Genomic DNA, 23,568 nt, shown 5'->3' on the forward strand with positions numbered 1-23,568 from the left:
CTCCATAGTACCAGTGAACTTAAAAATTAGTGCCCAAGGAGGGGGCACTCCCTCCTTTCCTTTCTGTGTGCCATGCTAAACATGGGGGGTGAGAGAGATGCTGAAAATTTCCAGGCACATCCAATGTCCAGGAGAAGGGTGAATAGTCTTTTCTCCAAGTGAAAAATGAAGGCCCTCAAACAGTCTGGCATTATTCCACTGGTTAAAAGTTAATAAGTGCACCCCTCCCAAAGCTTTTAAAAATAGACCAAAAGAATATATAACAAAATGTTTACAGTGCTTGTTCTGGAGTAATAGAACCATGGTTTCTTTTATCTTCCTTCATTCTATTTATCTATATTTTCTGCAGTAAACTTGTATTATTTTTCAAATAAGAAAAAGATTATATCAAAAAGTCTTCTGCCTTTTATGAGCAATTCTTTCTCACTGACAAAGATTTCCATGGAAATACAATCTGTACTGGTCGGAGGGAACCATGGGGTTCACAAGGTGCTCCAGTACGAAGGGAAGAATACAGAGTCTTTGTTTTCAGGGCTTTTGGGGGCTTTTGTACTTTTTCTTTTCTGTTTTTAGAAATGTGAGAGTGACCTCTTGCCCAGAGAAGTGACCTTGGATTTAAATTTGAAATACTAGCACAGTCTAAATGCCTGAAAAGGGGCATTGCATTCAGGAACACGAGGTGAAGTGCTTCTCTGTTCTTTGTTGACACATGATGCATCCATCAGATCACTTGCGAGAAATGGGTTGTAGCATCCTCCACCTCTGCCAGCTACAGAAAGCTTTTCTTGTCCCCTTCCCCTGTCCTCAAGATTACAGCAGCCATAGTCCTCCAAGGTGGCACCCAGAATGCAGCCAAGAGCAGGCAGGTGGTCATTTGGGGAGAATTCACCCTTTCATTTTATTGCTTCCTTTTACAATATCTATTAGGATGGCAGGTTCATGGGCCCCTCAATTCCCTGGAGTTCCCATGTTTTCTCTTGTTCGCTTGGCTGTCAGTCAGAGACAAAAGGAATTCTCCCCTCTAAAAGGTTTCTTGTGTTATTTTTTTGTCTGTCTTTTATCTTCAGTAATACAGCAAGACTCTTTACCCCCCATGAAATGACATGATGTCTGAGATTTGCTTTAAAATGTTCTACCAAAGATGAAAAGGCTGGGTGATGGGAGGGTGGCAACTAACAGGCTCTCCCTGTAGGCTCCTGCAGTCTTCTCTCTAAGAGAGGCGCAAAACCATCCTCTCGACTATTAAACCCCCTTCAAATAATTCTTGTTTTCAGGTTTTCTAAACTTCTCCTTTATAGACTGGGCAGGTTGGTGGTTTTTGAGTAATTTGTTCACTTATAGTCCATCCTATGTGGAAGTGTTTAGCAGCACCCTACAGAATGTGGGTGTACTTACCACCCATAGATCTCAACTTTGTCATGTCAGCCCAAATTCTTAGACATCAGGAGAGGCATTTCAACATTCTGCCCTGGTCACATATGTGTGTTATTAATTTTGCTCATAATCGAAAGAATAAAATTTTTCTTCACAGATAGCTCACTACTTAGTGTGGCTGCATTAGTAGGATATAATGGGCTTCTCATATTTTTGAGAACACCAACAACACCAGTGATGACCTTGGAATTCCTAGGAAGATACGATGGAAATTTGAAACCAGAAAAATGCCAAAAAGCCTTCAAGGAGATACACCCAGCTTAACTATGGAAATAAGATCTTATTGTGTAAAGAAAAAGAGAAGTAGGCATTGGATAAAGTGTCTGGATTTAGTCTTGCAACAAGTGGCATAACTGATTTATTCCCACAGGAAAAAGAAAAACTTGAACCTACTAAGAGCATCTGGGTGAAAAGGCACGTCATTCTTTACCCCCACGTGATCTTCAGTCTCAAATATACTAAGCATTGTTTTTTACTAGAACATTTAAAAGTGTAGTACTTCATTACATAATCAATTGATCCTTTTGGTCTTCCAAGTAATATTTATTGAAGTACTTTTTACAGTACTGTGAAATGATGAACAAATGTAAGACACTGTAATCATTCAGTTGGCATTTCACATTTTATGGTTTTAAGCTCTTTTTTAGGATCAATGTAAACATTCTCTCTGGGAAACCCCATTACTCCTTGTCTCCTCCTTGTTAATACACTGGTGCTAAAAAATGCTAAGAAAAATATAGATGTAAGTTTTATGTTCCTACAAGTGCCACAATGCTAACGTGGCAAGTAGTGTGGCAAGGAGGGGGAAATGGATCAAATTAATGCCAAGAACACTTTAGCTTCATCTACCTGACCTTTAAGAAAGACTGAATGGATGCAAAGCCTTCTGCAATGCTGTCCTTAAGAGGGTTTTGTTGTTCAGTCACCCAGTCCATCAGGAGCTTGGATTAATCACCTACCACACAGCCTTGGTAAGTAGCAGGTACTGAGAAGGAAGACCTTAGAATGGATGCTACTGAATAGCCTCCCATGAGGAAACTTACAAGATTGAGAAAGCAAATAGCAAGCCAACACTGATAGCCTAGTGGTTAAAGTTCGGTGCTCTCACCACTTCAGTAACCTGGGTTTACATCCTGGTCGTGGAACCACACCACCTGTCAGTTGCCATGCTGTGGTGGCAGCTCACATAGAAGAACCAGAACAAATTACAACTAAGATATACAACTATGTACTGGGGCTTTGAGGATGAAACAAAAAAAAAAAAAGAGGAAATTCTCAACGGATGTTAGCTCAGGGCCAATCTTTCCCTGCAAAGAAAAAAAGAATGCAAATAGCGAAAATGAACAGTTTATGAGGGCTAGGTAGAGCATCATCAGAGGTAAAGTAAAATTAAACTTAGATATCCATACAAAATCTCACCTTGAAGGCACTTCCTCCTGTGGAAATGAATAAAAGAAACTTAACTAAATTGAAGTTGGGAAGGCTTGTAGGGGGAGCTCTCATGCCCTATCATACGTCCTCAATTACACCAAACAGGAAGCGTTGGTACACTTGCGTCTTCCGCAGGAAGTATAACTACTTTACTACTGAAGGAAGATTTCTCTCCCAACCTGGCAACAGCCCAGCCAATGAGAAGCCGTTGCCTCCCTGAACTGTTACTTTCTCCCAATAGGCTTTTGTTTAGGACAGCCTCTCTCTACTCCTCCTTTGTCTCTATAAAAGCAGCTCGCCTCCTTTGTTTTGTGTATTTGCCCATGGTTTGCCTTAGCATGCACATTCTGAATTGCAATTCCCAAATAAAATCGTTTTGAGGTTAAAATAGCAAGCGAATTTGCTTTTAAGTTGATGCTCCTCACTTCCCTAGGAATCACAGAAAAAAAATCATAGAAGAGCAGAGTCAAAGACTCGGTCCCCTGCAGATATTCCCCCAGAGACATCTCTACGACCTTAGATAGAATTATTTCCCTGGCTGAAAGTTCACAATATGAGAGTGACCTTTTCCACTGCTCTCATGTTCAATGGATGCAAAGTACTTTAGAATGGGAGAGATTTATACAGTTGTCAACTGCTATGATTATTGAGAAAAACTTTCTTCATGAGGAATGTTTATCCTCCATCCATACCAGGACAGCACTAAAATTAGGGTTGCAATAACAGTAGCTAAATAGTATTTATCTAGCTCAACCTCTCATCAAAACCTTTTAGTCCCTATTCAATTATTCAAAAACATAGAGGAAATGTTTCATATTAGCTTGAAAATAGAATAATCTAGGATGTGAAACAGAATTGGAGACTTCTAGCACAGTCTTTTAGCTGTGATGTGGCATCAGCCACAGCTCTCCTGCTTGCTCTAGAGGTGTCTATGCTATTTCTTTCTTTTTTAAAATTATTTTATTGAGGTCATATTGGCTTATGACATTATGTAAATTTCAGGTGTACATCGTTATATTATGACTTCTGTATAGACTGCATTGTATTCACTGCCAAAAGTCTAGTTTACATCCGTCACCATACACATGTGCCCTTTCACCCCTTTCACCCTCCCCTGACCCTCTTACCCTCTAGTAACTACCAATCTGGTCTCTGTATCTATGTATTTGTTTGTTTATCTTCCACATATGAGTGAAATCATATGATATTTGTCCTTCTCTGTCTGACTTATTTTGCTTAGCATAGTACCCTCAAGGTCCATCCATCCTGTTGCAAATGGAACAATTTCATCTCTTCTGAGTAATATTCCATTGTATATATATATACCACATCTTCTTTATCCAATCATCCATTGACGGGCACTTAGGTTGCTTCAAAGTCTTGGCTATTCTGAATAATGCTGCAATGAACATAGGAGTCCACATATCATTTTGAATTAGTGTTTTCACGTTCTTTGGATAAATTCCCAGAAGAGGAATAGCTGGATCATATGGTATTTCTGTTTTTAATTTCTGTGAGGAAACTCCATACTGTTTTCCATAGTGGTTGCACCAGTTTGCTTTCCCATCAGCAGTGTATGAGAGTTCACTTTTCTCCACATCCTCTCCAACACTTGTTATTTTTTGTCTTTTTAATATTAGCTATTCTGACAGGTGTGAAATGATACCTCATTGTCATTTTGATTTGCATTTCCCTAATAATTTGTGACTTGAATATCTGTCCTTGTGCCTTTAGGCCCTCTGTAAATCTTCTTTGGAAAAGTGTCTGTTCATGTTCTCTGCCCATTTTTTGATTGGATTCTTCATTTTTTTGTCACTGAGTTGTATGAGTTCTTTATATATTTTTGAAATTAACTCCTTGTCAGATATATGATTTGCAAATATTTTCTCCTAGTTGATAGGTTGTCTTTTTGTTTTGTTGATGGTTTCCTTTGCCATGCAGAAGCTTTTTAGTTTGATGTAGTCCCATTTGTTTATTTTTTCTTTTGTTTCCTGTGCCTCAGGAGACGGTTTTCCAAAAGACACTGCTAAGACCGGTGTCAAAAAGTAGACTGCTTATGTTTTCTTCCTGGAGTTTCATGGTTTCAGGTCTCACATTAAAGTCTGTAATCCATTTTGAGTTAATTTTTGTGTATGATGTAAGATAATGGTAAACTTTCATTTTTTGCATCTGGCTGTCCAGTTGTCCCAACACTATTGAAGAGACTTTCCTTTCTCCATTGTATATTCTTGGATCCTTTGTCAAAAACTAGCTATCCATAAATGTATGGTTTTATTTCTGGGCTCTCAATTCTGTTCCATTGATCTGCGTGTCTGTTTTTCTGCCAGTACCATGCTGTTTTGATTACCATAGCTTTATAGTATATTTTGAATTCAAGGAGTGTGATACCTCCAGCTTTGTTCTATTTTCTCAGGATTGCTTTGGCTATTTGGGGTCTTTTGCTCTTCCATATAAATTTTAGGATTCTTTGTTCTATGTCTGTAAAAACTGTCATTGGGATTCTGATTTGGACTGCAATGAATCTGTAGATTGCTTTTGGTAATATGGACATTTTAACTATGTTAATTCTTCCAGTCCATGAGCATGGTTTATCTTTCCATTTCTTTATGTCTTCTTCCATTTCTTTCAATAATGTCATATTTTTCAGTGCATAGGTCTTTCACATCCTTGGTTAAATTTATTCCTAGGTATTTCATTCTTTTTGTTGAGATTGTAAAAAGGATTATACTCTTGATTTCTCTTTCTGCTAGTTCCTTTTTAGTGTGTAGAAATGCAACTGATTTTTGTATGTTGATTTTGTACCCTTCAACTTTACTGTATTTGTCAATTATTTCTAATAGTTTTTTGGTGGATTCTTTAGGGTTTTCTATATATAGAATCATATTATATCCTCAAATAGTGACAGTTTCAATTCTTCCTTTCCAATTTGGACCCCTTTTATTTCTTTTTCTTGCCTAATTGCTGTGGATAAAATTTCCAGTAGTATCTTGAATAAGAGAAGTGAGAGTGGGCATCCTTGTCTGGTTCCTGTTCTTAGAGGAATAGCTTCCAGTTTGTCCCCATTGAGTATAATGTTGGCTATGGGTTTGTCACATATGACCCTTATTATGTTGAGTTACTTTCCTTCTACATCCATTTATTCACAGTTTCCATCATAAATTGATGTTGAATCTTGTCAAATGCTTTCTCTGCATCTATTGAGATGATCATGTGATTTTTATTCTTCATTTTGTTAATGCAGTGTATCATATTGATTAATTTGCAGATGTTGAACCATCTCTGCATCCCTGGAAAAAAAACCCACTTGATCAGGGTGTATCATCCTTTTACTGTATTGTCATACTCAGTTTGCTCAATATTTTGTTGAAGATTCTTGCATCTATGTTCATCAGTGATATTGGCCTCTCATTTTCCTTTATTGCATTATACTTGTCTGGTTTTGGTGTCATACTAATGTTGGCCTCATAGAATGAGTTAGGAAGCATCCCATCCTCTTCAATTTTTTGGAAGAGTTTGAGAAGGATAGGTATTAAATCTTCTTTGAATGTTTGGTAGAATTCACCAGAGAAGCTGTCTGGTCCAGGACTTTTGTCTTCTGGGAAGATTTTGATCACTGTTTCAATCTCTTTACTTGTGATTGGTCTACTCAGAGTCTATATATTCTTGATTCAGTTTTGGGAGGTTGTATGATTCTAAGAATTTATCCATTTCTTCTAGGTTATATCATTTGTTGCCACATGGTTTTTCATAGTATTCTCTTATAATCCTTTGCATTTCTGTATTCTCTGTTGTAATATCTCCTCTTTCATTTCTGACTTTATTTATTGGAAACTTTTCTTTTTCTTAGTGAGTCCAAACAAAGGTTTGTCAATTTTGTTCATCTTCCCAAAGAACCAGATTTTAGCTTCATTGATGCTTTCTATTTTCTTTTTAGTCTCTATTTCATTTATTTCTGCTGTGATTTTTATTATTTCCCTCCTTCTGCTGACTTAGACTTTGTGTGTTCTTCTTTTTCTAGTTCTTTTAGGTATAGTGTTAGATTGTTTATTTGAGATTTTGCTTGTTTCTTGAGGTAGGCCCATATTGCTATAAATGTCCCTCTTAGTACTGCTTTTGCTGCATTCTAGAAGTTTTGATGTGTTGTGTTTTCATTTTTATCCAGGTATTTTTTATTTCTCCTTTGATTTCCTAATTGATCCAACAGTTGTTCAGTAGCATGTTGTTTAGTCTCCACATATTTGTGAATTTTATAGCTTTCTTCTTGTAGTTGATTTCTAGTTTCATACCACCATGATCAAAAAAGATGCTTGATGTGATTTCAATCTTCTTAAGTTTATTAAGGCTTGTTTTGTTTCACAACATATAGTCTATCTTTGAGAATGTTCCATGTGCACTTGGGAAGACTGTATTCTGCTGCTTTTGGATGGAATGTTCTATATATATCTATTAAGTCCATCTGGTCTAGTGCTTCATTTAAGGCCAATGTTTCCTTGTTGACTTTCTGTCTGGATGATCTATCCACTGATATAAGTGGGCTGTTGAGGCCCCCTACTATTATTGTGCTGCTGTCAATTTCTTTCTTTAGAGCTGTTAATGATTGCTTTATATACTTTGGTGCTTCTGTGTTAGATGCATATATTTTAATAAGTGTAATATCTTCTTGGTGGAATATCCCTTTATCATTATATAATGTCCATCTTTGTCTTTTGTTATCTTTTTTGGCTTGAAGTCTATTTTGTCTGATATAAGTATGACTACACTCACTTTATTTCGGTTGTCATTTGCTTGGAGTATCTTCTTCCATCCTTTCACCCTGAGCATCTGTTTGTCTTTAGAACTGAGATGGGTCTCCTGGAGGAAGCATATTGTTGGGTCTTATTTTTTAATCCATCCAGGCACCCATGTCTTTTGATCAGTGGATTCAATGTATTTACATTTAGAGTGATTATTGATATATGAGGACTTAATATTGCCATTTTATCATTTGCGTTCTTGTTTTTCTGTATTTCCATTCTTTCTTTTTCCTTGTTATTTCTGCCTGCCATTTCAGTTTGGTGGTTTTCTGTGATGTATGCCTTAGTTTCCTCTTTATTTATGATTTGTGACTCTGCTCTGATGTTTTTGTTTTGTGGTTACCATGAGGTTCATATAAAAAAGTCCCATAGATGAGATTATCCTTTTTCTGCTGATAGGATCTTATCTCCATTAGCCTACGCAGCTTCCATTTTTCCTCTTCTCCTTTGATGTTTTTGTTGTCAGAAATTATCTTTTCGTGTGTTGTAAGTTTGTTACAAAACTGAAGTGGTTATACTTCTTTTTGATGCTTTCTTTTCCTTTAGGCTTTATGTTATAATTAAGTGTTTACTAATCTATTCTGATATAGAGTTGCAATATTCTGATTCTGTCTATTTATTGTCTTGCTCAAAGTTTTGTAAACCTTTGCCTTTTTGTTTCAGGTCAGAGGGCTCCTTTCAACATTTCTTGTAAGGCAGGTCTAATGATGATGGACTCCCTCAGCTTTTGTTTGTCTGGGAAAGCCTTTATTTCTCCTTCATATCTGAAGGGTAACTTTGCTGGATAGAGTATTTTTGGCTGATAGTTTTTGTTTTTCAATATTTTGAGTATATCATTCCACTCTCCTAGTCTGTAGAGTTTCTGCTGAGAAACCTGCTGATAGCCTGATGGGGGTTCCTTTGTAAGCTATTTTATTCACTCTGGCCATGCTTAATATTCTTTTCTTGTCATTGACTTTAGACAGGTTTAATATAATATGCCTTGGAGGAGGTCTCTGCATTGAGATAATTAGGAGTTCTATGAGCTCCATGTACTTGTATAACCAGTTTCTTCCCCAGGTTTGGGAAGTTCTCAGCTATTATTTCTTTGAATAAGCTCTCTACTCCTTTGAATAAGCTCCTATTTCTGGGATACACATTATCTTTATGTTGCTTCCTAATTGAGTTGGATATCTCTTGTAGAATTTCTTCATTTTTAAAAAAATCTTAGCTCTCTCTCCTCTTCCACCTGAATCATTTCTAGATTTCTATCTTCAAGTTTTCTAATTCTCTCTTCCTTATGGTCTGCTCTATTTTTAAAGCTTTCTACTTTATTTTTCACCTCATTAAGTGTGTACTTCATCTCCAGAACATCTGTTTGTTTTTCTTTAGAGTTTCAGTCTCTGTGGTGAAGTACTTCTTCTGTTCATTAATTTTATTCCTGAGCTCATTGAACTGTCTTTCTGAGTTTTCTTGTAACTTGTTGAGTTTCTTCATTTCAGCTATTTTGAATTGTCTGTCAGTTAGATAGCAATCTTCTGTGTCTTCAGTTTGTTTTCTGGAGAGTTGTCATTTTCTTTGTGTTCTACCATGTTACTGTAGTTCTTCATGGTGCTTGATAATTTGATCCTCTGCCAGCACATTTGTAGTAGTAAATTCTTTTCTTACTTGGGTAAGGCTTTGGTTACATTGATTCTGAGATGCTTCTGATTGTATCTGAGGGCCTGCAATTTTTATCCTCCACTACCTCTGCTAGAGGCATTGTCAATGTCCTCCTTGTGCTGCTTGTGCCTCCAAAGTTGCTGGTGCCTTGCTGCTTACAATGTCAATACAGTCTCAGGTGTCACCACTGGGGTGAGCACTTATGCTGCTTCCAGGGTCACCTGGGCCTCATGTTCCCCCACTGGCTCTCTGAGTGCTCTCCACAGGCTCAGGTGCTGCTACTCCATGCACCACCTGTACTGCTGCTCCCAGGTTATCTGGAGGTGCTGGCTGCATTGCTGCCATGGGTTCTGGGTTCACAGGTGTCACTGCTGATGCTGGGAGCCTGGGGTTTTCAATGCATCCCTCACCACTGGTAGAACCAATATCGGGGGTGTCACCACCAGGGGCTGGGTCATGGGTTTTACTGTGGCCACTGAAGCCTCAGGTCACAGGTACCACCTGCTACAGCTCGGGGGCGGGGGGGGGGGGTGCAGGGGTAAGCCACGAGTACCATTGCTAATCCTGCAGCCTCTGGTCACTGGCATGCACTGGTGTACTTTTCGAAACCTCAGGTCAGGGCATCCCCCGCTCCCAGGGATATTGGTGTTTTGGATTCTGTCCCTTTTGCTAGAAAGACCAGCACCACTGCCAGGGGAGAGGGAGGAGATTGGGTCACCAGCACTGCTCTGTGTCCTAAAGCTCCAGGACATGTGTGCCAACTGCCACTACTGGGGGTGGGCAGGGGCTAAGCCATGAGTGCCATGTCTGCTCCTGCAGCCCTGGCCACTGGTGCACACTGGTGTACTTCTTGAAATCTTAGATCAGGGCATCACCGCCCCTGCCAGGAGCTTTTGCATTTTAGATCACTGCCGTCTGGGGACAGAGAGAGGGCTGCTTCCCTATTCCACTGTCTCTTGGGTGTCCAGTCTACCACTTCCAGATGTATAGATGTATGGATCTCTGAGGCATTCTGGTATGCTGCGCAGGGAGTCCTTTCTTCATCAGTGGATGTCCCACTGGTTGTAACTTGGAGTGGAGAGACAAAGGGAACAACTCACTCCACCATGATGCTGATGTCACTCCTCTATGCTATTTCTTGAAGTTCATGGAGAAACGTCCTCTATAGCTGCTTCTGTTCCACATGTGGACTGGCTTTGTTCTGAGATCTCTCTCTTCATTCTCTTCCTTGTTCTAGGAGTGGTCCAGCAGTCCCTTCACCAAAGTGAGAAAGAGGCTCTTACTCAATCTTGAACAGCACATGATTATAATTGAGCTATAAAGCAGGAGTTGGTTGTGTTCTTAGAGTGTTAAGAGAAACTTGAAGAAAGAACTCCCTTTAGTTTTGTCTCCTTCTTTCTCACAGCTCTTGCATGAGTCCTTGGGGAGAGCATTCAAAGAATCTTCTGAAGCAGCCCTCTCCGATGATCCACTGTCAACGAACCAAGTTCTGTCCCCAAAGTGTCATCCCTTAGAAGGAGTTTCTACCAACGAGTTTCTCAGCCCCTCCCATAAATTCAACCCCCATGGGGACCTGCTACAGTGCTCTAGGATTTTGGAGTAAGACCACCACAGGCCAGCATGCTTCATCCCTCCTTCCTTCCTCTGTGTGTTTTGTTCAGGGCACAATTTTAGATACCAGGATTTTGGCAGCGTAGTTGAAGGGATTAAAAGGCTCAAGATAACAGTAAACAAGTTGGCAATAATTACACTATAATTGCTACATGATGTCTCTCAGTGCATATCACAGCCCTCATAGTGATCACACTATTCATTAGGTCTACCTTCAGTATTATGATGCTATCTTAGTAGAACCATTCCCTGCCCTAACAGCCCCTTTATTAACTCAAGATTCAGAACTTTGACATGTTTCAGCACACATGTGATGCTTTTGGATGTCACATTAAACATATCATACTTAGTGACACTTTTGATTTACTGTTCCAATTATGAGATACAGCTGTAGCACTTTATATTAAAAAAAAAACTTCACAGACTGATCAAAATTTAGTAAACTCTAAAAACTGAAAGCAAAATGAAACAGAGTAACCTGTGTGTGGGTTGGTGGCATAATGTATAGAGAGGAAGCACCTGGTGACTTTCACTGAACATCCTTAGTCGAATATATCCTAAGAGGACACACAAACACACACTCCCCCCAACCTAAACAACTAACAAACTCTTTTCAATAATCAATTATTGGAATAGGTTTGGCAGTTATTCTGAGACTACTGCATGTGTATTGTGAAATAAAGCAAATTAGTGATTATGTTGGTGTCATTGCAAATTAATTTTTAGTATTGGAAAAAGAAATCGGTGTAAGATCAATATGGTGAAGTTAAAATTCTGTAGTTCTGAATGTGAATCATAGCACTCTGTTTAAATCCATGATATATTTTATCTTAAAGATAATATGCATATTTCTTAGTTCTGAATAACGAAAAAGCCCTGGAAACAATGACCAATCCAGTAGCAATGAGCCCCCCTAGAACTCAAATTGGGCTTTCCACATACTAATTTCCACCAGAAGGAACCAGGGTTCCTCAGATAAATAAATGACCCTAGTGTGAGACAGGAGTTAGACACAGGGAGGCTGAAACATCTTGTCATGCCAGAGAGCAAGAAAGTCTCCAAAGACCTGTAAGCCCACGCTAAAAGGATTCAGTAGCTTCAATCCAAAAGGATTGAAGAGGCTCCTATTGGCCAACATGAGAGAAATTTGAGCATCATTAAGAACAATAACTGCATTAATAATAGTAATAGATTGAAAGACATTAAATGTGTTTAAATACATTAGTTCATAATAATACCAAAAAACAAAAAAAAATCTAACTGATCACCATAGGAGGATGCTAACAAACCAACTCAGCATTTTGAAAACTATTAAACGAAAGTAAAGAATCAAGGTTTTCCTTTTCCAATTGTACACAGGTAGCCAGCAGATGAGGGAAAGTTTCTTTTTATCGAATTATTCTGGGAGTAAATGAGGATAAAGGATACAATTAGAATATTGTCCCCAGATCTATAATTAATTAATGCATCTGGGCAATAATCATTCATAATTATTATTCTCCAAAGGGAGACAAGCTGATAATAAGTTCATACTGAAAGAAATATATAATAATATCATCTATAAACTATTTTTGCTCAAAAATGGAATCTGAATCTAGTCCAGCTTGTAGATCTAAATACCAAGTAAAAGGAGACACAAGGGTGGAGAAAGATGTCAAACACCACAGGATTCAATCAGCAAAATCTAGAATGTGAAAAATTTTATGGGACAATCTATTTTAGTCAACAAATACATTGCAAGCGAAATAAGAGGGGAAGAAGTTTACCAGTTTAAAGAGAATTAAGAGACATGAACCAATTGCAATTTACTTACTTACCTGGATTCCTATTCAAAGTGTAAAGAAATTATGACACAATTGTGAAAATGCTGTATTAAAGAATTATTAATATTTGGGGTATGATGATATTGTTATGTTTTAAAAAGGGCCTTAATCTTTCAGAGACAGATGCTGAAATGATGGGACCTCTTGGGTTTGTTTCTAAGTAATTGGAAGGGAGGACATGAGTAAGAATAGGTAAAATAAGATTGGGTATTAGTGGATAATTTTTTAATCTAGGAGATAGATACATAGGGATTCAGTATACTATTCTCTCTAATTTTGAATATGTTTGAAATGTTTCAGAGTAACTTTTTGAAAAAGGTATAAAATTTTAAATGAAGTTAAAGAGAAGAGGTTACTTGGGGACAAAGCAGTTTATATAATATCACACATGCCAAAATAAATTTCAGATGAATTAAATAGTTAAATGTTTAGAAAGGAGATCATACAAAAAAGTGAAGATTATGTAGATGAATAAATATTTTTGTCTTGGTAGTAATACATTTTTCGTCTCATAAGCAATGAAATAAATCACAAAGGAAAATATATTGAATACATAAAAGTTTGAAATTCCTATATCTTTAAAAACAATAGGCTGGAAAAATATTTGTACAAACTATAACAGGTTAATGATTAATGTTATTCCTTTATAAAAAGCATGTACAAATCAATGAGAAAAATGCAAGGACCTCAAGGAAAATAGGCATAAAAAGAAAATTCACAAAACAGAGAATATAAATAGCCAATAACCTTATAAAACTTTAATGTCCATGAGTAATTTTTAAAATGCAAATTAAAATAGAATATATAGTTCAGATATCTTTAAATGTATAGTATTTAATACTGGCATGAATGTTTTTAAATAGGCACTCTGCCTATATAACTGCTATTGGAAATACAAATCAGTACAAATTTTCTATAGGATACGTTTGGCAATATGCATTGAGAAACAATAAAAAAATAAAACAAAGTTCATACTTTCTGAGACAATAATTCTACTTTCAGAAAAATCAAAGAAAGTGCAATAGATTGTATGCAAAACTGGCTGCAGCTGCCCTCATTCCTCTCAGTATTCAGGCCCCTTCTGAAGATGACGTTGCTTCCCTTTGCATCAGGAGGTGAAGTGTATTTCTCCATCCTTTGACTCTGGCTTTGGCCACGGTACCTGCTTTGGCCACGATCAGACTTGAGAAAACGTGACATGAGCAGAGACTTAAAAATTACTTGTGAATGGGGCCTGACCTCTCCTGCTGTAGGGGACCCTTCTGCCACAATGAATAAGCCCAGGCTAGCTTCCTGGAGGATGAGAGACCAGATGGAGAGACACCCAGTCATCTCAGCTGTCCCAGACATGTGAGTTAGGTCACCCTAGACCACCCAGCCCTGGAAGAGCCAACACAGACCGGAAATACAGACTCTCTGTCATGATTCAACCTACAGAATCATGAAAAATAATAATGTTCATTTTAAGCCATTAAGTTTAAAGTGGTTTCTTAATAAAAGCTGAATTATTGAAAACAATCATAAAAATGGACAATCATATATGTGCAAAGATGCTCATCTTAATGTCATTTATATTAATAAACTGGAAACAATCTAAATCCCCAAGAAGAAAGAAGTTTAATCATCATAACAACTGCAGATTTGAAGATCACAAAATCATTAAAAATCATGTTTTCAAAATATAATTATATGTTATCACTGATAATTTTATCAATATCACATTTTTAATGATATTGGAAAGTGTTCACAATGGAAAATTAAATTAAAGAAAGCAGATTATAGAATTATATGTAAAGTATGATTTTCAATTATGCAAATATGCATGTGTATTGTATCACAGATGGAGATCCGACTTCAAAGCTTATTTTAAAAAACGAGCTGCTTTAAAATTTGTATGCGGTGTCTCACTTTATCTTTGGGCAGATTCTTCCTGGCTTCTGTGTGGTCCCTTGAAGTTATGTAATGTAAAGCAAGAGCGAACATGTAAATGTGTCGAAGCAATTTGCATGCAGAAGGTTCTGACTGAGATGTTGCTTAATAAATGTAAAACAGCTGCTTTTAAAATTACATCTCTGAAGATGGGTTCCTTTGGAGAATATTTCTTCTCTAAACCAGGACTTAGATGGTCACAAAACATCAAATCTTTGCTTGTTCTTAGAGAGATGTGATGTTCCGTTAGCGGTTTTTTGCAAAGGGTATAGCTCAAAGATGGAGAGATTTGTCATATAAAGAGATGTAACGTCAGAGATAAATCAAGGGCCATCCTGGGCATGATGCAGCAATAACCTAGACTCTGGACAACGTTCTCTAAACTAGTATGAGTGAATCATCTGTCCCCAAGGCGACACAGACCATCCTCCTGTGGGTGGGGTTGGTGTCTTCTATTTTCTGAAGGGAATGGAAGTTCTTACTGTCAATCATTCTGTAATAGGCGTTAACACCGGGGCAGTCCATGAAAATTGAAGAAGGCAACTCCTGGACTCTACTGGAGAGTGGGCATTTCCATTCCCTTTGAGGCCAGGGCCATTCAACTTTACAAGTGGGCATTTCTAGAAGTGGTTTTAAGTTATTTTCTATTACGTTTCTCTTCTGTAACACCTAAATTTCAGTAAATTCTTCTCAACCACACAGCCTGTTCTCAGCTGCACATTGGGAGTTTAGGGAAGGGCTATCCCAAGAACTGGAGGGAAAGGCCAAGGGATGAGCAGTGTCTTGTCCCAAAAGGTGGAGTGGTGATATCACTAGTGGTCACCGAGGGAGGACCCGGGGGAATCATCAAATTGGTTGTGTCACATGGGCAGCAGCAGGCACAGCATGGTTGTACACAGTGGAGGCCAGAGCAGAATGAGTCTGTTTCTGAGCACGTATGAGACCAACCTCTGAAAAACTCTCATAAGCTGCTGAGGAACACTTTCTGGCAACCACTGTCATGCATCACTTAATGACGGGGATACATTCTGAGAAATGTGTCATTAGGCGATTTCGTTCTTGTGCAAACACGATAGAGTGTACTTACAGTAACCTAGATGGTATAATCTACTACACATCTAGGCTCTATGGTATTAATCTTACGGGATCACCATCACATATGCAGTCTGTCATTGCCCTAAACTCCATTATGTGGCGCATGACTGTACACTGTTGGAGCTCAAGCTAGCATAATTGGACATTAAAAGTGAAGGATAAAGAAAACTAAAAAGGTGATCTTATTTTGTAGCCTTGGGCAAATAAGGGCTGCCTGGGTTAATAGTTTATATGCAAATGTGTAAACGTCTGGGGAAAAAAAAGACTAGAAGGAACTACACCAAAATGTTAACTAACTGGGTCAATTCTTGTTGTGGGATTATTAGAGATTTTTATTTTCTTTTGTATACTTTCCACATTTTTGCAAAATTTCTACCATAATAATCAGAACCAATGTTACTTTGAAAAATGGCCTTCTTTAGTGTAATGTGTAGATATCAGAAAGGTTGAAGTTCCCCAAACTCTCCTGTCTCATCCTGCCTGCTTCTGAGATTGTCCATCTCTTCCTAGAGAGTCTAGATTCTGTATTCACAGTGATATCATTTCTCTTTCTCATTTCTTTAATCTCTTCTCAAATATCCTTTTCCATGCTGCCACCCTTAGGTTCTTCCAAGAAAAGTTACAATTTAATAGAGGTCTAAGCTAAAGAAATACACCTGTAATCAGTGAGAATCCAGTCAACGGCAAAAAAGCAGGAAGGTTATTTCGGGTTTTCAGCTTTCCCAGAAACTAAGAAATCATTTCATCCACACAGGCCCCTGGATAGAATAGATTGTTTTAAAACTTTATCACGTATAAAGCCGGATTCATTGAACCTTTTTTGGGAGGTTAGGACTGCAAAGGGCTTGATGGGTGGCTGGGAGAAGCTTCCATCCTCAGGTACTCCTGCATAGGGCTGCTTTGTAACAGCAACATACACAGACCGACAACCACCAGCTTGCATCTGGAGAGTCTGGCAGCTACAGCTGGCACAGAGCACCGTGCCTTTTCCTTCAGGGCCCTCGGCAGAAGGAAATGATTGGTAAGTCCCCAAATCCTAACAGAAACGAATGAGTCCATCCTTCATTTTCCCTGTCACAAAGCCCATATATGAATCCTAGTGAACTCGAGGAAAGCGGCACAAAAAGTGAAGGGAAGAGTATAGATAGGGGAAGTCATTTCCTGAAGACAAACTGCCTACTTCATAACTTGACCGAGGAGAAAGTTATCAAGCACACAGCACGGATGCTACTGCTTTCCGCTCCTGTGCAAAAGGCAGCCTTCATCAGTCAACCACAGGCTATCTCTCCCCACACCCAGGGCAGCCTGACAGCCCTTCTCAACACATTGCTGCAGAGCCAGTGCCAACTGACTGGAGTCGGCATTGGAAAGGACAGCCCTCTGCCATGTCCAGCCTAGGGCAAACATTCTCCCTCAACTGTAGTTACCCTCAAATTAAGGACTCTCAAAAAGAGGCAGATATGCAAGCAGGAAGTGTATGACTATGGGAAGCCAGGCAGCATCCCCAACGTCAGGCTCAGGCAAAGAGCTGAATCTGAGACAACACACAGACAGAGGGGGATAAGGCCACCTTCATGGGGCAATTCATAAACTCCAGGCAGTTTGCATCTAATAAGCCCAGTATATCCACTTCCCAACCCTGAGAGATGAACAGTATTGACTTCATTTTATAGAGAAATAAACTGAGGTTCAGAAAGTTTGTGTCAGTGCTGTTGGGGATTTGAAGCCAAGTCAGTCTGTTTGGAAAACTCATGTACTTTCAATGACACTAAATAGCAAGCATCTAAAAGATAAAAATACCATGATTCACTGGGCTCATGAATAGATCCATCTTGCCCCAAACCACATAATCTTGAAAAGACTGCACTGTCTAAGGCTCGGGCCCAAGATAAGAGATCATTGGACTGTTCAGCACTCCAAAGTGCATTGCCTCATCCCAAGCAAAGAATAGAGTTTAATCCTTCAAAGAGGAATCCTTATCTGCACATGGTTAGATGGAGATTTTTAGCAGCTACTTCAGTCTTACCTTAATCACTCCAGCTACTATCTGTTAAGCCTCTCTCTTACTCACTAAATATTTCATATGTGAAGTAATGGAATGCAGAGCTATGGGCTGTGTACTATTCTTTTGGTTTCCATTTAAATTTACAGCTTGTCTGTATGAAAAGAGTCCCGGGGTGCTAACTAAGCTAGTAATTATACTGTCCATCAATTAGTTTGCATTTCGGCACAATGTCCATGTCTCCTTTCCACTCCTTCATAACAAAGAGCTGTTTAACTCAACACATACACACACACATGCTTTCTCCCAGGCATTTTTACTGAGTTACAGAGTGTGTGTCACCCAGATGCGCCTGCCACAATACTTTAGTTGTACTGCAAAAATTACCAGAAACATACTTACACTAGTAAACTCCCACAGCTGGGACCAGTTTTTCGCTACGAGACTATTTTTTCACCACCCTACTATAGAACTAATTATCCTGTTGCCTTGTTACATTCCACTCCACGCTTAAAATTTGCAAGCTAGGGAATCCTTGTTTGACAGTTTTCCAGGGGAAATCACTTCTATGGAATCTTCATTTCTGAATGTAGAAACCCTTTGTGTATTTTTTAGATGATTGTGATGAGAAGGAACAAGGAGCTGGAAGTGGTACAAATGTAGAGTTGCCAGATAAAATACAAGATGCCCAGTTAAACTTGAATTTCAAATAAACAATATATATATATATATTTTAGTGTAAATATGTCCCATGCAATATCAGGACATTTACTGAAAAACTATTCATGTTTGTCTACAATTCAAATTTCTCTGGCTGTTCTGTATTTTTATTGGCTAAAGCTGGCAACCCTGTGCAGACAGAGAAAAAGGAAGGGGGATGAGATTCACACGTGTTGCACATACTTGAAGGCTGATATAATAGTGCAATCTATTTGAATAAATGCCCTAAATAGGCATAAGCTGCCTACCTCTACTTTAATTTATGCATTGTGATTTTTAAAGTAGAGAAAGAAAAGAAAAGAAAAGATTTGGGGAAAGGAATGAACATACTTCAAAGGCCACGGAAGTTATGGGACTTTTCATGAGATTCTAGGAATCCCCAGTCTTATGACCATCAGTCTGCCAGAAGATCCAACGTGGAAATAGGACTCCTCTGACAATATGGAAGATTAAGGAAAACACTTTTCCAGTTCATACTGGTTATGTAGCTGTAGCAATTTTTCTAAGTTGATCTTCATTTTTTGAATAAAATCTAGTATGCTATTATAAGTCCTATCTAATGTGTCCTCATAACCACTAACAACAAGCATCTGAACTAAATCATTAATAAATTTGTTGTTGAAGGCTACCAACTATACAGTATTGTGCTCAGAATTAAGGTAATAGAATGAAAAAGATAGTTTGCATCCAAAAAATATGAGAGAGAGAGAGACAAAAATAACTATAAGAGCACAAAATACATGTGTTGTATGAAAGCATGAATAAAGCACTAAGTAAGCAGCCAACTGAAGGTGGGAATGGGCCAAACCTTCATCAAGGTGAAATCTGACCTAATCTTGAAGGAAGGGTATGATTTCACTACACAGGCAGTGAACAGCAGATACTCCAGGGTTATGAACAAAGACAGAAGGAGTGAAACCGCATCGCAGTCCAAGAAGCACAGAGTAGTACAGTGGATGGAGAGTTTGGTAGCTGAGAAAGTTGGAGAAGGAATAGCTAAGAGTCACATTATAGAGGAATTTTAATGCTAAGATTACATATTTTGGCAATAATAAGTTATCAAAGATTTCCTAGGGTAAGAATAGTCATAAGATCTGTTTCATAGAAAGATTGCAGTAGAAAATAACTTGAAAGCTAGCCTGCAGAGTTTGGAGATCAGGACACTAGCTTAGGAGTATATTGACTCTCCAAGAGGCATGTTTATACCAAAGAAGAAGCAACGGGAAAGGGAGCCATTTAAGAAGACTGACCATGGCTGGTCAGAAAGGTAGACCAATAAGAGGAAAACGGGAGTCACAGAAGTCAGTGAAAAAAGGACGTTATCCAAGAAATGAGAGCTTTCAAGTAGGCAACTCTCAAGAAGAAGCAATTGGATTCAGCAATAAAGCACCTCCGGCAGAATTTTCAGAGAGCAATTTTAGGTCAGTGTTAAGGGCAAGGGCTTGGTTACAGAGCAGCAAATGGCAGTGTTCCTGCTTCCAGCAACATAACTGATAAAACACAGCAAACACCCTTTTAAATGCATATCTCACTTGAAAGGACAGGGAAAGTTGTAAGAGCTAAAAAAATCCAACCAAATAAACAAAAAAGGAAGCAGACAACTACAGAGGAAAGAAAATGCTGGATCAGTGACTATGCTGATGGAATTTTCCATTCCAAGGACCTAGAACCACTGGGGGAGAAGGACACAAAGCTGTCACGAGGTGGGGAGTTGGAACTTAGATGCCTTCCAAACCCAAGACTTTTGAAATAACTGGTATTCCATAAAATGGTGGATGAGAAAAAAAAATTCTACTCACCCACAAAGGAATATAATATGGAAATGTATAATATAAGCTTCAGCTCGTGTTAGGAAAACAAAACCTCCCCCATCACCCCTGGCCATGAGTAGCCAGATAAAATCTAGGACAACTATAATACTAAAAAAATTATTTATTATTTCTCTGAAAATAAAGTTTAACTGGGTGTCCTGTATTTTGATTTCCTAAATCTGTCAAATGAAACTTCCCACTCCTCCCTCACAACTAAGAATTTTTAAATACACTCCTATTCCATGTGAGCTTGGAGCTCAAATTTATACAAACATCAGAGTTTGGAAAACCACAAGTCAAAATGCTAACTGAATGTTGTTGTGATTTGGGAGCATCCCAGATTGCACAGCAGAAGTAAATACAGAGAAATAAATTCCTACCCAGAGCTCGCAGGATTGCCACAGATAAAGAGCAGTCAGTAAGTTCTCAGTTCAAAATTATATCTAAGGAAACAAGTGGACAAGGCAAAGAGTTTGCAGAAATAAAAACCACTTCAAATATCAGAATTCGCAAGAGATAGCAAAATATAAAAAAGCAATTTTGAAAGACAAAGTGGACTTATAGAAATTAAAATATAATCATTGAAACAACTGAAATATAATTATTGAAATTAAAAATCCATTGAGTGATTTAAAAAGCAAATTGACATAACAGGAAAGAGAGAATTAATGAGTTAGAATATAGATTTTTAGAAGTTTATAGAATGTAGCGAATAGAGCCAACGAGATGAAAAATATGAAAAAGAGTTTTAAGGGAAGTGGAAAATAACATGAGATTTCACATATATCTAATTGGAGTTCCAGAAGGAGACAATATTTGAAAATATAATGACCAAAATATGTCCTTGATGAAAATCATGAATTTTCAGGTTCAGGAAGTATAGAACTTTAAAAGAAAAATGTGGTTTTATTTTTAATCCACACCCAAACATATCATAACAATACTACAGATCACCAAAGATAAACAGGACCTTAAAAGCAGCCAGAGAGAAAGTACCTTCAAAAAAAATATTAGCATGACATCTACAAAAAATTAAAATTAGAATGATAGCAGATCTCTCAGGAAGCCACGAGAAAATAAGTTCAACTTACAATTTTGTACCTAGCTAAATCCCTACTCAAGAATGAAGTCAAAGAAATGTATTTCCTAATAAACAAAAATTTTAGTTTGTCAAGAACAGACTTTCACTAAAAGAATACAGAGAGTCCGAAATGAATGATGAGCAAAGCAATTGTTAAATATATAGGTATTGGTGGTAAAAACAATACAGTAGTGTTGAATTAAGGAAGTACAAAAACAAGAGAACTAAAATATGGTACAACAATAAAGAGTTCAAATGAGATTTTTTTCACAAAGGAAGAGATAGTTATTAGATTAAGTTAAGAATGCATATAGAATTTTAAGGGCAACTAGTAAGAAATTACAAATAGTCTTTTTACAATAGCCTTTTGAAAAATGAATTAAAACAAAACTCAAAGTAATTGAGAATTAGATAGCTCCTAGAAGCTAGACAATAGCTATAGATGCCATTACATCCAAAAGCTAAAATTCTGTTAACCGAAGACAATTAAAAAGTTTGTTTTTAAGTCAAAAGTATAACAAACAAAGCAGCCATAGAGTGGGAGAAGCATTTGCAACATATAGACCCACACAGAGGAAGCATCTAGAACACAAGATGTCTACAAGTTAGAAAGAAAAAGATAAAATTCACAGAAAAAATATGGCAAAAAGATAGGAAAAAGCAATTCGTAAAAGAGGAAACATAAATGATCAACAGATATAAGATAACCTGTTCAATCTTAATCATAATCAAAACACCTCTCTGAGGTACCATCTTATACCACCTGTCAAATCATCAAAAATTAATAAATCGGACAATATCAATTGTTGGAGAGGATGTGGAGCAATGTGAACCCATGTATTACTGGTTGAAATATAAGTTGGGTCATTCATTTGAAGAACAAATGGCAACCTCCAGTGAATCTGACGAGGCATAAACCCTACAATTCAGCAATTCCACTCCTAGATATACACCCTTAAAAACTCTTGCACATGTCCACAAGGAGACATGACCATGGCAACATTATTTGTAAAAAGAAAAACTTGGTTTGCAGTGACAAGTGACAATGAATAAGGAGCTGTCTCTAAACTGCCTGGTAAGAAGCTAACTGGACCCCTAGCTTCCTCCCAGTAGGAGGGGCTGCACTTCATACAATGAAATTTCATACCATGGAACACCATCATTATGGATGAATCTCACAACACAGTAAGGAATGAAAATACTGAAAGACCAAGTTACAGAAGAACACATACAGTGCGGCACAATTTGTATAGAGATTAAAACTATGGAAAACAATATGACATCGTGATTAGGCATGAATACATATTTAGTACTACTATGAAGAATGATATGGAAGTGATAATTACCAAATCCAAATTCGAGATAGTGGTTGCATCATTGCATATTTGGAAGAAGTGAGATGCAACTGGAGTATCACAGAAGCATCAAATTTTATTGTAAAGTCTTATTGTTAAGCCGAGTGGTGATACACGGGTCTTCAATGTGTTCTTCTATACAATTTCTTGCCTTAAATGTTTCACAATAAATGTTTCCCATGAATGGGTATGCAGTAAGGAAGCAGAGTTGGCACATATCACTCTTGTAAAGGAGGAAATTCACAAGAATTGAGGAAGGTTTCTCTTAGGTTAGAGAGACGTGGGGCCCCTTGGAGGCCACCCAGATGGGATTCAAAAGGAAGAGAGACATTCTCCAGAATGTCCTGAAGTCTTTCTACAGCACTGAGATGCTTATAAATAAAATTATATCTTCATTGGCCTACGGAGGTGAACCATATAATAGTTTCCTTTTAATTAATCAAGCACACTTCCACACAACAAATATTCATTTTGCCTATCTTGTAATATACTAAACAACTCCCACACACAGTAGCACTTCATTTTCAAATAAACCACTTTCTAGATTGCCTATGCAAATGTCAAAATTTAGGCTGGAATTGCACTGATATTCATTACACACTTCTAGTCTCATATAGTAGCTCTATTAGTATTTGCCCAGTGAACAAACAAATGGAATGAGAGAAAATCTCTTAAAGAATTAATGTGTGCTTAAATGGCTCAAATTCATGTTGATTGCATCCAAAGCACAACTTTCAACAAATACTATGATCCACTATAAGTCAATCATTATGCTAGACGCTAGGGATGTGAACATAGTTAAATTGCTCCCTAAGAATCCATACCAAATTTGCATCATAACT

General features: G+C 37.8%; 1 protein-coding gene across 4 annotated transcripts in view; it reads right to left on the reverse strand.

The window, feature by feature from the left end:
• NCKAP5 (NCK associated protein 5) overlaps positions 1-23,568 on the reverse strand; it is a 918,003-nt gene that overhangs the window by 863,395 nt on the left and 31,040 nt on the right. The window lies entirely within an intron of this gene.

Source organism: Equus caballus, chromosome 18 (genome assembly GCF_041296265.1).
Source record: "Equus caballus isolate H_3958 breed thoroughbred chromosome 18, TB-T2T, whole genome shotgun sequence".
Taxonomy (NCBI): Eukaryota; Metazoa; Chordata; class Mammalia; order Perissodactyla; family Equidae; genus Equus; species Equus caballus.